The sequence below is a fragment of the Bos grunniens genome, chromosome 15 (genome assembly GCF_055505025.1).
Source record: "Bos grunniens cultivar Pamir isolate PY7600 chromosome 15, Bosgru_T2T1.0, whole genome shotgun sequence".
NCBI lineage: Eukaryota > Metazoa > Chordata > Mammalia > Artiodactyla > Bovidae > Bos > Bos grunniens.
Window position 1 is genome coordinate 45,128,061 of NC_141179.1, and position 14,520 is coordinate 45,142,580.

The following is a 14,520-nucleotide window of genomic DNA, read 5'->3' on the forward strand; positions in this document are numbered from 1 at the left end:
AGAGAGATTGAAAGAGAGAGTGGTTGTGTAAACCACAGGATCAGAATGACAAAAATGGTATTTTTTTATATCCTTGAAAGTCACTTTAATGGTCACAAGGATAGGCCATGGAAAACTGACCTCTAAAGTTTCTCATTCAGGCAAATTTCAGTATAATTAGTCAGATCAACTCTGACTAGAAACTGGAGTGCTTGAAACAATTTACTTAGGTGTATCTGAGATAAGTGCCTTTAAATTCAACCTCTTAAATGTTTCTGTATTTGTTGGGGTATATTATTCATATATGTTTTTTAAACAAAGTTATTATAAATGAATTTTGAACCTTAGCATTTATAGTAAATATTCACTGAAGTTTTGTTTTAATTTTGAATTACTAATTATAATTTTTTTCCAGATTTTTTTTGCTATTTGCTATTTGTTTATTTGAAATACTTAATTTGAAAGCTCATATATAAACATGAAATTGAAAATAGCAGAGATGCATACATCAATGTATTATAATAGACAATAGATTTTAAATAATATAATGTCTGTGTATATTTTAAGGAAAAGATTAATTTTCCACCTAGCAAAAAAATTACTGGTGAACATTTGCTATTATTTTGTACTTTTGAAACAAGATTTCTGAGCCAAAATGCTTCACTTCTTTATTTGTACTTGGAAGAGTCCCTATTCCAGTATATTAGCCATTGTCAAAATTGCCAACTTGATTCTTCAGAATGAACTCATCATTGTATCTTCTGTCAAGAATATCACACTCAAACTCTCATTTATTGGATTTTTACTTTATTATTTACATACATGGTCCATAAAAACAATATACGCTTCACTATTGAAATGAAAAGTGGAAACGAAAGCTTTGTGGTTGACTTCATCCTCTTGGGCTTTTCTAATTTTCCTCAACTCCAAGGGCAGCTCTTTTGGGTGTTCTTGGCTGATTATCTGGTGACTCTGCTGGGAAATGCCATCATTATAGTCGTCATCTCCCTGGAACAGAGCTTGCACGTTCCCATGTACTTGTTTCTCCTGAACCTGTCTGTGGTGGAAGTGGGTTTCAGTGCAGTCATCATGCCTGAGATGCTGGTGGTCCTCTCCAGTGAAAAAACTACGATCACTTTTGCAGGCTGTTTTGCACAGATGTACTTCATTCTCCTTTTTGGAGGGACTGAGTGTTTTCTCCTGGGGGCAATGGCTTATGACCGATTTGCTGCAATCTGCCATCCTCTGAGCTACCCAGTGACTATGAACAAAAGGGTTTTCACAAAATTAGTTATAGTCTCATGGGTCTCATGGATCATGGTGGCTACTGTGCAGACCACATGGGTGTTTACTTTTCCCTTTTGTGGCCCCAATGAAATTAATCATCTCTTCTGTGAGACTCCCCCAGTGTTAGAGCTTGCATGTGCAGACACCTTTTTGTTTGAGATCTATGCATTCACTGGCACCATTCTGACAGTTATTGTTCCATTCTCGTTGATACTCTTGTCTTATGTTCGAATTCTCTTTGCCATCCTGAAGATGCCATCAACCACTGGGAGGCAAAAGTCCTTTTCTACCTGTGCCTCCCATCTCACATCTGTTACCCTCTTCTATGGCACAGCCAGTATCACTTACTTACAACCTAAATCTGGCTACTCCCCAGAAACCAAGAAGCTGATGTCCTTGGCTTACACGTTGCTTACACCTCTGCTGAATCCACTGATCTACAGCTTGTGAAACAGTGAGATGAAAAGAGCTTTGATGAAATTATGGCGAAGAAAAGTGGATTTACATACATTCTAACTGTGGTGAGAAGGCATGGGGTATTTGGTCACTGCTCAATGGAACTCTACTTAAATTTAACAAATGACCACACATTTCTCAGCATGAACATATATAATTTGTTTAGTTTTTCAAGTTTGACAGTATATTAGGAATTTCTCTCTTTTGATTGTGATTCAGTTTTTATTGAGAATGTGTTTTGATAAAATGTAATAAAACAGTTTATCTGTTTCTCTATTATAAATATCCAAGATATTACTGGATTATTGTTATTAAGATGAAGGCTCAATAAATATCAAGTTCCATATGTTCATGGTCTTCCCTGGTGGCTCAGAATGTAATGAATCTACCTGTAATGCAGGAGACCTGGGTTCGATCCCTGGGTCAGGAAGATCCCCTGGAGAAAGGAATGGCAATCCATCCAGTGTTCTTGCCTGGGAAATCTCAGGAACAGAGGAGTCTGTCAGACTACAGTCCATGGAGTCCCAAAGAGTCGGACATGCTTGAGCGACTAACACTTACACTTTCTCTCTCGTTCCATACGTTCATATGTACTGCTATTTTATTCCTATATGACAGATTCCTCAAAGTGAGTCTGATGAATGAAGAGTATGTGCTTATAAATTTTAATGGTTATGGCAGAATTACTTTTCAAAATCATTGTAATTCTTCAGACTTATCCAAAGGCTCACTCTGCTGCTGTAACAGGGTAGAGCTTCAAGAGACCAAAAAAATAGATGAGATTTTACTTTCTGCAGTGAGAATCTTCCATAAATTTGTAAATAAAATTTAGCTATTTGGGGGAAACCAAACTGTTCTACTTAAGGGTCTCACACAGATTATAATTCAAAACAGAACTTCTCTTGATATTTTCCCATATAGTCACCCAATGTTGGGGACCAGAGAATTCCAAGGGAACTTCCTGAAGCCTCACTTGATACTGTTAGTATCTTTCTTCACTTGTAGACCACAGTTTTTAGAGACTTTTGTTAAATTTTCCTTTATAGTTTCAGATTATAGACACTTTGTTTATCCACCTAGGATGGTTCTTCTTCTTCTTTTTTTATTGTGGGAAACTAAGTGATTTTTGTGCATGTTTTCGTTGAGTCATATTATCAGTGGTGTGATCTTCCTCAGGATAGTTTCTCATTTTGCAACATCTGGAACATGTAATGCTTGCTTTCTCCTTTAATGTTGCTGTTTGTACATAGAGAGGGGAGTGCATTATTGAATCTACATCATAGGAGCTTCTGCTCTCCTTAATTTCTGCTCCAGGGGTGGTAATAAAGGGATAAAAACTATTTCCATTGTCATTCAGCTGTAAGAAAAACGATTTGTGATTACTAGAGCCTCTGCCAAAAAACTGGAGCATGAAACTGTGAAATCAGAATTTCACACACACAATAAAGAAATTTCATCATCAAATGGTTGTAACCAGTTTGAGTAACATTTGAATCTTGTATAATCTTCTTTTCAGTAGGGCATTAAACAGGCGTTTGGAAGTCCTTTTAATCAAATGCTGTCTCTGAGTGAAGTTTCCTTCTCATTGCCCTTAGAGGGGCCAGTTAAATAAGGCCATCTAGGAAAAAAAATCTCTGAAGCCTAAACCCAAGCCAAATATGCAGCTTTGTTTTGATATTTGTTATTTTTTTGTTTTGTTTTTGTTTTTGGTATACACTTTCATTCATTGGCATATACCATTCATTCATTCAATGAATTTTTGTTAAGATGAGTTTTAATGAGACTGTGCCTGGGGAAATACAGTTTCTGACCTTGATGAATTTATAGTTTATTGGATGACCACTAACTTTGGAATATCACAGAAGTCACATTGATCTCTGTCTCCATCCCAGGGGAGGAATAGAACTTGATCTTGTAAGGTTCAAAGTTTGATCACACATGTGATGATTTCAGAGTTACATTGTTTCTTCATTTGGTGCCAACTGTGACAAAATATAGCTAGTTTATAATTCTACTCCAAAGAGTAGCAATTCAGGTAACACCAGCTTCAACCTCATGGCAGCAGCTGCTGCTGCTGCTAAGTTGCTGCAGTCATGTCCAACTCTGTGCAACCCCATAGACAGCAGCCCACCAGGCTCCTCCATCCATGGGATTTTCCAGGCAAGAGTACTGGAGTGGGTTGCCATTGCCTTCTCTGCTTAGTTGGATTAATGTAAGACAAATGCTTCAAAGAAGTTAATCTTCACAGCATAAAATCTGTTTTTTTTTCTTTACATTTTATTCTAAAGCCAGATCATCCTCATCTTCTTTACCTCTGAAGATTTCTGCTTGCCTTCCTTCCCCAACAGTGGGAAGCAGAGAAAACATGGAAAATGAAGAAAAGTACCTATACTGGGGTAGCATCTTATGGGTGAAGGTCTAACAGGCCCCTCTGATAACCACAGAGTTGATTATGAGGTCTCCTCTGAGAGTCTAGCATGTGACCCCCACACGTGGCTCAGAGACTTTAGAGGAGCTGCTGCTGAGTCTTTCCTCTTGTGGACTTTGTACCACTTTGAAATATGTAACTTGAAACTGTAGTAAAAGACAGGATTGATATTCTTTTTGCTTCTGAATTTACAGTTGCCTGGCTGATTTTAGATACATTTTGTAGATTCTACTTCTCTCATTTCTATTATAAGGATATTATTAGCTTGAATTTTCCTTATATAATTATTAACAAATGTGTGATGCGTGTATTGTTTGGTTGCTACACTCCATAATAGAAGTTTTCCGAGGGTAGTGACTATATGAATTTCTTCACCCCTGTGTTCCAATTGCTTCATACAGAGCCTGGGATAGAATAAGTGCTAAATAATACTTTTCTAACAAATAAGAAGATGGCAGTCTGAGGTCAGATGTTAGTCTCAAGTCCTGGAGCAGACCTAGAGGACAGGACAGGCACAAGAATTAAGCAGGAGCTGGTAGTAGAACAGTCCCTGAGAGGAAATCTTAGGAGGGATCTGAGGGGAGTGGGTGGAAGAGATTGTTCAATAAACTTTTTTTTTTTTTAAATCTATGCCCAAGTTACCTAGAGTGTTCTATTGTATTCAGCTCTTTCATGATTTAGTCCATGTAAATAAAATGATATGATCAGGGGACTCACAAGATATTAGGAATCTCTTGACATGTTGGTGTAGGCAGTTATAGGGGATGTTCACTTTTCTTTGACCTCAAATATGACACATCTGTCACAAGTTTCAGTATCTCAGAGCAAAAATCATCTTAAGTATCTTAGAGAGTATGTGATGTTTCAGCTCAGTTCAGTTCAGTTGCTCAGTTGTGTCCAACTCTTTGTGACCCCCACGGAGCACAGCACTCCAGGCCTCTCTGTCCATTACCAACTCCCAGAGTTTACTCAAACTCATATCCATTGAGTCAGTGATGCCATCCAGCCATCTCATCCTCTGTCGTCCCCTTCTCCTCCTGCCTTCAATCTTTCCCAGCATCAGGGTCTTTTCCAATGAGTCAGTTCTTCTCATCAGGTGCCAAAGTATTGGAGTTTCAGCTTCAGCATCAGTCCTTCCAATGAACACCCAAGACTGATCTCCTTCAGAATGGACTGGTTGGATCTCCTTGCAGTCCAAGGGACTCTCAAGAGTCTTCTCCAACACCACAGTTCAAAAGCATCAATTCTTTGGCGCTCAGCTTTCTTTATAGTCCAACTCTCACATCCATACATGACTACTGGAAAAACCATAGCCTTGACTAGACAGACCTTTGTTGGCAAAGTGTCTCTGCTTTTTAACATGCTATCTAGGTTGATCATAAATGTGATGTTTGACTTCCCCTATAATAAACATGACAAGCAGTAGTTTCATATCTTCTTGAATTCCTCTCCTATGGGAACTGTTTGACTTTCAAAGTACTATTTACTATTCTAGCATTCAGGGGAGCCATCTACATTCTTTTTGGGTGCAAAGCTGGCTCCCCAGGCTGACAGTCAACTAAACATATGTATTCAGAGACCTTGTTAGAGACCTATATCCTTCAGATACACACACACACTCATGCATGCATACAGGCCATCACTTGGCTGTTGCCAACAGAAGCTGGCTAAATCATTTAATCTACATGATTGGATGTTAATGTAGGACACAAAGATCATCACACTTCATGCCTACTCTATATGTCCATCTACATGTATCTATCTTAGATCTCCTTACTGCCAAACTTCCTTTCTTTTCTTTCCAGTCCAAGGCAACAAACTCTCTTTCTCCAGTCTAATGTACAGTACTAGCCCCCTGATCCAGTACCCTCAGGCTCCAGTACTATGGGTTTTCCTGCCCTTCATTGGTATAGGCCAGCTAGGTCTTGCAGTTCCTTTGTGATACAGTCTCTTTTTTCATTATCTGGTCCAGTGTCTCTGACTGGGTTTATATGACTTAACTGTATGTATAGGACTGGATTCCTAGAGCGGAGATGAAGGTAATTCATGATTATCTTCCTGAATCTACCTTATGTAGTCTTCCTGCTCTTAATGGGGGAGGGATTGGCAAGTTCTGAATCATCAGAAGTTTCAGAGATATCTTGGAGGGAAAGTCCTTGGAGACATCCATCCAGATTTCCCATTCCATATGTCAAGCTCTTAGATTTTTTCCAATTTCAACTCCAACCTTGGCACAACACACATTCCTTGATTAAGCATTGAACTATCTTTGAAGTCTAGCCATTTAAAACCCTGGATTTGATTTAGCTTTTTCTGCTTGGCCACAGCAAGAGATGAGGGTTCTTGTGAAGTACTGAAAGACTCTTTGGCTCTCATACTTAGTTTTCTATGGTGTTGATTATGGTCACCTTTTTGTTGTCTATCTGCAGGGATCAAAGTAATATAGTAACAACTGTGTAATTCTATTATTCTTTGATTTATCAACCCCTCTTCCTTCTTACCTTTCAATACCTGAATCATTTCACTATCCAGACATTTCCCACCAGGGCTACATTATTCCAGGTCACCATCTTGAAAGCTTTTACTACGAACTTTTCAGTTGTGCCAGGAGATGTCTATGTTTCACATAACAAAAGGAATGGGAACTATAAGACCAGTCAGATGGTAAGATTCAGTCACCGAACACTATTTTATAGCCTCCTGTTGCTAACTACTTTGAGTACTGTCTGTGTTCCCTGGATTTTCTAGGTAGCAGATACTTAAATGGAGTTAGAAGTGCAAACATCTGGAAAAGAAAAAGCGCTGAAACAGGACTGGGCAGGAGGCCTGGAAAAGTCTTCTGACCCCAATAGGGAGCTCTGGATTGTCCATTGGAGTTATCCTTATGGGTCAGAGATGGATAGATCCTTGTTCAATATTCGACTCTGAGAAAAGTGTGGTCTTGGCAATCTTGATCAACAAGAGCAAAGCTAGAGGAACCACACTTCCTGATTTCAAACTATATTACAAACCAGTGTAATCAAAAGAGTATGGCATTGGCATAAGAAGACACATATACAAATAGAACACAATAGAGAATCCAGAAATAAACTCATGCATATGTCATCAATTAATTTTTAACAATGAACCAAGAATGCACAAGGGGGACAGAATAGTTTCTTCAATAAATGGTATTCAGAACACTGGATGTACACAAGCAAAAGAATAAAATTGGACCCTCATCTTATACTAAACTAAAAAATCAACTCAAAATAGGTTATAGATTTGAATGTAAGACCTGAAAGGAAAAGCTCCTGGAAGAAAATCTAAAGGATAATCTCTTTGACATTGATCTTGGCAATGATTTCTTGAATTTTGACAACAAAAGGAAAAAAACAACAAAAGCAAAAATTAACAACAGGGACTATATCAAACTAAAAAACTCCACCGCAAAGGAATCATTCCATCAGCTAAATGATAGGCAGTCTATGAAATGGGAGAAGCTATTTGCAAAATAGATATCTGGTAAAGGAAAGTTATGACCAACCTAGATAGCATATTCAAAAGCAGAGACATTACTTTGCCAACAATGGTTCGTCTAGTCAAGGCTATAGTTTTTCCTGTGGTCATGTATGGATGTGAGAGTTGGACTGTGAAGAAGGCTGAGGGTCGAAGAATTGAGCTTTTGAACTGTGGTGTTGGAGAAGACTCTTGAGAGTCCCTTGGACTGCAAGGAGATCCAACCAGTCCATTCTGAAGGAGATCAGCCCTGGGATTTCTTTGGAAGGAATGATGCTAAAGCTGAAACTCCAGTACTTTGGCCACCTCATGCGAAGAATTGACTCATTGAAAAAGACTCTGATGCTGGGAGGGATTGGGGGCAGGAGGAGAAGGAGCCGACAGAGGATGAGATGGCTGGATGGCATCACTGACTCGATGGACGTGAGTCTGGGTGAACTCTGGGAGTTGGTGATGGACAGGGAGGCCTGGCGTGCTTTGATTCATGGGATCGCAAAGAGTCGGACACGACTGATTGACTGATCTGATCTGATCTGAAAGGGTTAACATTCAAAACGTATAAGGAGCTCACACAACTCAAAAGGGAAACACAACCAACCTGATTAAGAAAATGGGCAGAGGAACTGAATAGACAATTTTCCAAAGTAGACATACAGATGACCAACAGGTACATGAAAAGGTAGTCAGTATCACTAATCACAAGGGAACTACAAGTCAAAACCATAGTAAGATCTCTTCACACCTGTTTAATAGCTCTCATCAAAAGCAGGAGATAAGTCTTGGTGAGAATATGGAGAGAAAGGAACCTTTGAACACTGCTGGTGGGAATACAAATCAATGCATGACTGTAGAAGGCAGTATGCTGCTGCTGCTGCTGCTAAGTCGCTTCAGTCATGTCCAACTCTGTGCGACCCCATGGACGGCAGCAAACCAGACTCCCCATCCCTGGGATTCTCCAGGCAAGAACACTGGAGTGGGTTGCCATTTCCTTCTCCAAGGCATGAAAGTGAAAAGTGAAAGTGAAGTCGCTCAATCGTGTCCGACTCTTAGCGACCCCATGGACTGCAGCCTACCAGGCTCCTCCATCCATGGGATTTTTCCAGGCAAGAGTACTGGTGTGGGGTGCCATTGCCTTCTCCGAGAAGGCAGTATGGAGGTGCTCAAAAAAATTACACCTAATATTAATATATGACCCAGTAATTCCACTTCTGGGTAAATATTCTAAGGAAAGGAAATCACTGTCTTAAAGAGACAGCTGCCCCGTGATCATTGCAGCACTATTTACATGAGCCAACACATTGAAACAACCTAACTGTGTCTATCAATGGGTGAACAGTTAAAGAAAATGTGGTATTAACATAAAAATACATACACAATAGAACATTATTTAGCCATAATAATGGGAATTTTACCATTTGTGACAACATAGTGGACCTCAAAGGCATTATGCTAGGTGGAATAAATCAGAGAAAGGCAAATACTGTATGAGCTCACTTCTATGTGGAATCTAAAATAACTAAACTTGGAGAAACAGAGAACAAATGGAGATCAGCTGAGTTGGTGGGGGGAGTGGGGAAAATGGGTAAATGAAAAGGCACAAACTTTTAGTTATAGGATAAACATTTCTGAGGCAGTAATCTATAAGATGATGATGATAGTTAACAACCCTGTATTATATATCTGTACATCTTGAAAATTCTCATCAGAAGGAAAAATTGAGGTGATTGATTAAATTTACTGTGGTAATTATTCTGCAAATATACATGTATGAAAGCATTAAATCATGAACCTTAAACTAACTCAATATTTTGTCAATTATTTCTTGATAAATTTAGATAAAACACAAAACAGCAAAAAAAATTAAGTCTATGACTCATTACTGCTCAGGTGATACGCATAAAGTAAAGAAAGCATGGCTAATTGAACATACAGGGAAAGTGCAGCCAGGACTGAGTAAACCTAGATCCCTATACCAGTCCTGCTTGCCATGTTCTGCTGCTGCTGCTGCTGCTAAGTCACTTCAGTCGTGTCGGACTCTGTGCGACCCCATAGACAGCAGCCCACCAGGCTCCCCGGTCCCTGGGATTCTCCAGGCAAGAACACTGGAGTGGGTTGCCATTTCCTTCTCCAATGCATGAAAGTGAAAAGTGAAAGTGAAGTCGCTCAGTCGTGTCTGACTGTAGCGACCCCATGGACTGCAGCCCACCAGGCTCCTCTGTCCATGGGATTTTCCAGGCAAAAGTACTGGAGTGGGGTGCCATTGCCTTCTCCATGCCATGTTCTAGGTTTTTTATAATAATAATGACAACAACAATAATAAATTTGTGCTCTATTAAGGGTCAATTATTTTCACAATAATAATAATGAGTTTTAGGGTTTTTTTGCTAATTGTTGTTTTGAAGTTTTATTCCAAAGTATATTGTGTGTATGACTATCAAATATTTGCATTTATTGCTCTTTTCTCACTGACAAATAATCAATTTTGTAAAGATCCCAGAGATATTTTGGTGGGAAAATGTACAGGTAGCAAGGTAGAAAGTGTTCTTTCTGTTCCATAGTTACTCTCTCATTACCATGTTAAATGAAAATGTTATTAAAATATTCCCATTTCTATGTCTTTGTTTTTTATTTGTTTTGCCAATCATTGAGGAAATATGTTAAATCTCTATTGATTTTTAAAAATAAATTTATTAGTATTGGTTTTGAATTATAGTTTAATATTAATCTTCCTTCCTTTGTATCCCCTTGCATGTATCTGAAATGGATTTATCTGGTCTAATATACACACTGGAACATGTATCAATTGTGATTCTACATCTTGATGATTTCTCACAAACTGCACATCACCTGGGTTACCATCACCTACCTCAAGAAATAGAATATTTTAGTATGTCAGAAGGCCCTGGGATGGGACTCATGGGGTATGAATCATGGAACTCTCATATTAGACGTCCATTCACATGCCTGATGCTTGTGACGAGTTCATGTGTGTGGTGTTATCCCATCATAATGAATGATATGGAAGGGATCTTTGGATTGGATTTTGTGATGAAAATTCATTTTCCTCCGCATAACTGGTACATTTCTCACCAGACACAGATTGGATAGAATGAATCCCTAAGTGTTGTCAGCCTTATTGCTGTTGGAAGGGGGAAGCTTCCTTGAGAATGGAACAGCCTACTCCAGGAAAGCAACAATAAGAAGCAGACAAAGAGAATCTGCAATCCAGCCTCATCATCCAGTTCTAGACAAAGACCAGCCTGCAGATTCATTAATCTTTTCACTCCACTGGACTGAGCCAATAGTCTCCTGAATTGTTTAAGCCAGTTTAGATTGATCCCAGAATCCCCTGATTTTCAGGTGTACTCAATAAGTATAATAATGCAAAATATCAAAATCTTTGGGGGAGGTGGGGTGGGAAGTCAGCCAGGCATTTTACAAAGAGTCGTCCATCTACCTGTCCTAATCTATAGCTCAACACTGCACAGCTGTACCTCCATTCAGCCATTCCCTCCCCTCTGGCTCACCTATCTTTGCTCACACCTTCCCCTCACTGCTTTCTTCTTTTCCCCTTTTAAACCTTTACTCAATCATTATTTCCACCTCCTATCGAGAGATGTCACGGTGCAATTGAATCCCTTGTGTTGGGAAATGTTTATTCCCTGTAGGAATATGAGGGAGTGGTGCTCCAGGTTTTGTGCTCTTGAGCTTTGTCACCTGAGGGGGCAAGTTTAAACCTCTTTAGTTATTGTGCAAAAATACAAGAAAGCATGTACGAACTGACTGCAAGTTCTCCAGGGATGGGTTCTTCAGGGCATGTGATTCAATGCCATATAATGTTCTAGAATCAGTGCACTGAATCACTGAGCTGTGTTGTGAGGATGTGGCTTTTGACTAGAGGCAAAGCTTCTAATCATGTAGCATGAACATTATTATATTGCAAGTTCACCCCTTCTACCTGTTTTGTTGTGGCTTCATCTTTATGTCTTCAGTTGTATAAGATCTTTTGTGATAGATTTCTGTCTTTTTCACTGATGGTTGTTTTACACGTTGTGATTTTGGAGGTGAGCTTAAGTCCTTCTACTCCACCATCTTGATCCTCCAGGCTCTTTTACTTGAGAGATTCAAGGTAAAAAAGTGAAGATTCTTGCTATATGCTTGTTGGTGGGTTTTTCATTTACAGTTTGTCTTCTATTGATAGTTGGAGATGCTGTTGAAGTGATCTCAGTGATCAGGAATCACTGAACACAGCTGAAACATTTGAATCAGTAAACTCTTTGGTGTTGATGCTATTCAATTTTGCTCTCTTCTTTTCAGAGAAAAAGTTTGGACAATAATTAGAGGTGTGTATTTGGAGGGCACCAATCATCAAGTCTTAGAAGATTTTCACTGGGAAGGAAAGGGCAAATAAGTCCAACTCAGACCTTTTTCAACTGGAAGGCTGAAATCTAGAAAAGAGAGTGATCTGCCTAAGTATTGCATGTCAGAGAGCTATTAAGACAGCATTATGGTCTCTAAGTTATTAAGTGGAGCATCTATAGTCAGTTGCTATTTACATCATGAACATTTTGTTTTATAACATGCTTTTCATCAGTCCTTTAGAGGTTTTCCACTTTGTGTTGTTGTTGTTCAGTTGCCAAGTTGTATCCGACTCTTCGCGACTCCATGAACTGCAGCACGCCAGACTTCCCTGTCTCTTTCCATCTCCCGGAGTTTACCCAAGTTCATGTCCATTGCATTGGTGATGCCATCCAACCATCTCATCCTCTGTCACCCTCTTCTCCTTCTTTGTATGTTTGTTTGTATGATACTCCGAATTTTCTAGCGCTCAAATCCTATCCACTTTGAAAATTTGTAACTGAATATGTATTGTTATTTCTCTCCATTAGAAAGTAGTTTAAATACTTGGCCTGCAGAGTATATTTTTATTAATTTAGGAGTCTTTTGACAACAAAAATATAATTTATAGATGTTTGATTTTAGTACATGTCTATAGCCAAACTCAGGAAGAAGTCAACTTGCCTTCTGCTGTTTGCTAATATTCTAATGACCTTTTTTTAAGACAACATTACATGTCTTCAACTTGCTGTCTTTGTCTTCTTGGATTTCTCATCTCCCACAGTTAACTTCCATTGATTTTTACAATGTCATAGAGAACCAGAAGATCTCCACTGTAGTGCTAAACTGTCACCAGATACATTTTGATTTGAGCAAGTTAGCCTTCCTTCTGTCTTTCTCCTGCCTCATTGTCCTTCCACCCTTGACTGCTTATGAGGTAGTTGTTCACCCTTATCCCTCATTCAGAAGTAATCTTTTCCTCCTTGAAGTATCTAATATGTTTGTTATTACCCTTTTTCCCAATACTGTTTATACTGATTTTACTTTTCATGTAGATAGAACATTCCTATAAAGTTGAGTCTGCATTTTCCTAATTTTTGTTTTCATTTATTCAAGAAAAAATTGGTTTAGTATTTGTTATGCATCAGAAAGTCTTGTAGGCATAGTGAATATAAAGCATAATCTTTGCAATCCTGGGATTTATATTTAGTGAGAGAGATAGTGTGTGTTATATGTACACAAATATATGTGTAAATGCAAATCAGTAGGAGCTATTGAAGAAAATAGAGCACAGTGTGAGAGGCAGGAGTTATAAGTTCTGGCTTGGGGAGTGAGACCTTATTTTCCATTTTAGGTTGTGTGGTTTACTCTCTGTTGAACTCTCGTATCCAAGGTTTGTCTCAGAGTATATAGGCTAAAGATGGTAGGTGCTCAGTCAGTGTTGAGTAATTAATGATTAATTGAACACCTTGATGAGAAATTTAATGGTGAGAAAGAGAAGAGAATGAAAGAGAGAGAGAGAAGGGAAACTTTAAATTATAAGTTTACAGTGAATAAAACATGGGCTTTTCCTTAAATCATTATGTCTTAAGGTTCCACCAATGAGAACCGACACCACATGTTTCTCATCTGGCAAGTCCCAATATATTTGACCTATTGGCAAAAATCAATGGGTATAAAGCCAGTTCACATAGTCACAGATCACATCAGGTAAGAACATTTAAATTACACCTTCTTTGTGTGTTTCTGCAGAGAGTTGTCACCTTAACCAAGCCAAGCACAGTCATTTTGAACTAACGAATAGTTAAAGTATATATCATCTTTGTTGTACTTAGACTTATTAGAATTTTATAAAATTTTTTTGTGGGTTATCTTTTTCCATTTGTCATTTTTGAGGCATTATTTTTAATTGAAAATTTTAATCCATTGAACTTTTATATGTAATATAAGTTTTACTACTTTTAAGTGTACAATTCTGAAGTAGTAAGTACCTACTGCATTTTTATATTTATGGAAGTTCAAATTGTCTTACCTGTTCTATTTTCAAAATCTTTAAGTATTTCTTAGTTCAGAGCCTTTTGAATGAAATGAGGAATGCTAGCCCACATTTGCTTTCCTCTTATGGCCCTATGTTCTGATTAGCGTAAGCAAACATGAGCTTTATTTTTGTGGTCTTAAACTTCATATTTACATAAAGTTGAGAAAATAGATGCTACCTTTAGTAGTGTTTTATGAATGGGATCTAAGTTATAGAATATTCCTATTTGCTTTAACACTGAATTTGATTTTCAAACTACATGGTGTTTGCAATAAAACTCTGATATTATTTTGTGTGTATCAGACAAGATTTCTAAGTTAGAATAATCAGCCATTCTCCAAAATTGTCAAAATAGATCTCTATCAGGATGGGCTCCTCTTTATATATTTTGTCAAGATTGTTTGGGTTGAATGCAGATGCTGGCTCAGAACTGTTAGATTGTGACTTGGTACTTTGTAAACTATGTTCCTAAAACAGTATATGCTCCACTGTTGAC

General features: G+C 38.3%; 1 pseudogene; it reads left to right on the plus strand.

Annotated features, from left to right (window-relative positions):
* Positions 1-837: 837 nt before the first annotated feature.
* On the plus strand, positions 838-1,782 carry LOC147357795 (olfactory receptor 10A3-like; annotated as a pseudogene).
* Positions 1,783-14,520: the final 12,738 nt, after the last annotated feature.